Source organism: Pinus tabuliformis, chromosome 8, assembly GCF_031772625.1.
Source record: "Pinus tabuliformis cultivar Carrire ecotype Pingquan chromosome 8, CPIR1, whole genome shotgun sequence".
Taxonomy (NCBI): Eukaryota; Viridiplantae; Streptophyta; class Pinopsida; order Pinales; family Pinaceae; genus Pinus; species Pinus tabuliformis.
In genome coordinates, this window is record NC_142294.1 from 740,585,105 (window position 1) to 740,587,693 (window position 2,589).

The 2,589-nt window shown below is 35.5% G+C and overlaps 1 pseudogene; it reads right to left on the bottom strand.

The window, feature by feature from the left end:
* Window positions 1–302: 302 nt before the first annotated feature.
* Window positions 303–1,392, bottom strand: LOC149237702 (damage-control phosphatase At2g17340 pseudogene; annotated as a pseudogene).
* Window positions 1,393–2,589: the final 1,197 nt, after the last annotated feature.

A 2,589-nucleotide genomic window follows, 5' to 3' on the forward strand; every position in this document is an offset into this window, starting at 1 on the left:
GAAATTTTGAAGGGATGAAGGTAGTGCTATATTTTTTAATTGTGTTTTAAATTTTTTATATTATATATAATTATTAGATTTTAATTGTGTTTTACAATTTTTAGATTATTTATAATTATTAAATTATTTAAATATTAAAATGAAGAGGAAAATGAATGGAAGGTATCACACTTACAGGAAGAGAAATATATATCTTTAAATATTTTTAAGATATATATTATCGATTTATTGAAAATCTTTCATCTGATCAAACTTGAATCTGAATTCAAATTTCAACTTGGTAACTATGATTTGAACTACGCTTAGAGATTGGTCTCAATCCCACGGCCCATACCCTCCAAAACAACCCAATTAACATCATTTTATAAATATGCAAGCTCAAGCGATACATAAATCAGTTCCAAAATTTACAATAAGAAGGTTCTTTGCGTCTACTCCTAGAATATATTCCCTCCCATTTTTCATCTCTTTCACTTTTGAGACAATTTCCACCAATTCAAACTAAGTAACATCATTAATGGATAGTAAAACTTTTGAGACAATTTCCACCAATTGAGACTAAGTAACATCATTAATGGATGGTAAATCATTGGCAGCTAAAACCACCTATGTACTTCGTCGAAGCAACTCTTTTGCAAAAGGTAATATCCCTACTACAAGATCTACGCCAGAATTATCTGCAAACATGACAACCTTCTTCCAAGACTTCCTCATCCAACTTGACTTGAATGTTTCCAAGTCATCAATGACCCATGGACGAGGTAGTAAGTTTTCACAACTAGCCAAAAAGGACATGCCATCCCTTTCGAACACTTCAGCAAGCTTTGCAGCACCCAAATAAAAAATATTGCATGCAAATATTCCCCTTATCAAGTTTTCTAAACGCTTCCCTCCATCTTCAGTACTATCAAAGAGTGTTACAACTTGAACTTGTTCAAATATGATCAAAGATTTTGCATTCTCTTCTTCCTTGAATTTTTTAAATATGTCTCTGAAACCCACTTCCCTTAGGCACTACTCCTGTAGTCTACACAAAAATACACAATTAGGTGGTCTTCTGTGGCTTTCAGGATCTTCCTGTAATTCATCCAGTATTTTTCCATACCTCTCTGAAAACTTAGCTGCTCTAGCCTAGGCATCTGAAACAGAATCATCTAGCTCTACATGTTTCCTGAAGGAGGTGATGGGGTTACTGAAGACATCGATCCAAGCGATCTCAACTAGAGTGGCTATTTGAACTCACCACAAACTTGGTTTCAAACATGATGGAAAGATTTTGGATTAGTTGATCTATATCCTCACAAGTTTTCCTTGCCCGATGAGCTGCTCATTGTTGACCCAACACACACGATGATGAATATAACCCCACTGCCAACCACAAAAGGTAGGCATTGTCGAATGAAGGAAAAACATGATGGAAGAGTTGGAGTACCCACAAAGTGCATATCGCAAATTATCAAAGTAATTGAAAAGTGTTGGAAAGGCATAGGAGACAAAGCATAAATAATTCATACATTAAACACAAGAGCTACGACTCTTATATTGATCACACAAAACATGATACTTACAATGAACCTGATGAAGGGTATTTATCATTTTCCAACTAGCGACTTGCCTAAAATATCTTGACATGCAACCACATGAAACCACACACTAGATTTCGTTTATCACTTAACTCGACTTGACTCAACACTCCAATACTCAACACTCAACACTCAACACTCAGTTAACTAAATCTCTAAGTTTATCCAACTCCTCTTGAAGGAGTAATTATCTTAATTTTAACACTCACCCTTAATTACGACTACTAAACTAAAACATGACTCATGACAACTCAAACATGTTTGCTAGTCTATGTCTTAGCTAGGCTTACAACACCCAAGTTTCTTCTATGAAACTCAAACACATCTTGTGCTAATGACTTAGTAAGTATATCAGACAATTGATCACTAGATTTACAAGGTTTCAAGTGAACTTCTCCATTGCTCACAAGTTATCTAATAAAGTAATATCTAGTATCAATATGCTTTCTCTTTTGATGAAACACACTATTCTTGGATAGTGCAATCGCTAGGGTGTTGTCGCAATATATTGTTGTTGATCCTTGTTGTTTCTGCTTGAGTCCATCAAATACTCTTCTTAACCACACTACTTGGCATGCTGTTGATGTTGCTGCTACATATTCTGCTTCTGCTGATGAAAGTGTCACAATGGGCTGCTTCTTAGATGCCCATGAAATCACACCTGAACCAAGATGGAACACAAAACCAGAAGTGCTCTTCCTATCATCCAAACTTCCTACAAAATCACTATCTACGTATCCAATCAAATCTTTATTTTTTGTGCTTTCATACATTATGCCACAATCTCTAGTTCTTGCTATGTATCTCAGAATTCTTTTTCCTGCACTCCAATGTGTGTCTTTTGGAGTCTCCATAAATCTAGAAATCAAACTCACTCCTTGCATGATATCCGGCCTTGTAGCTATGAGATACATGAGGCTACCAACCAATCTTTTGAATAGAGTTGAGTTGACATCTGATCCTTCATCATCCTTAACTTTGTACTTGTTGCAACTCGTGTAGGGAT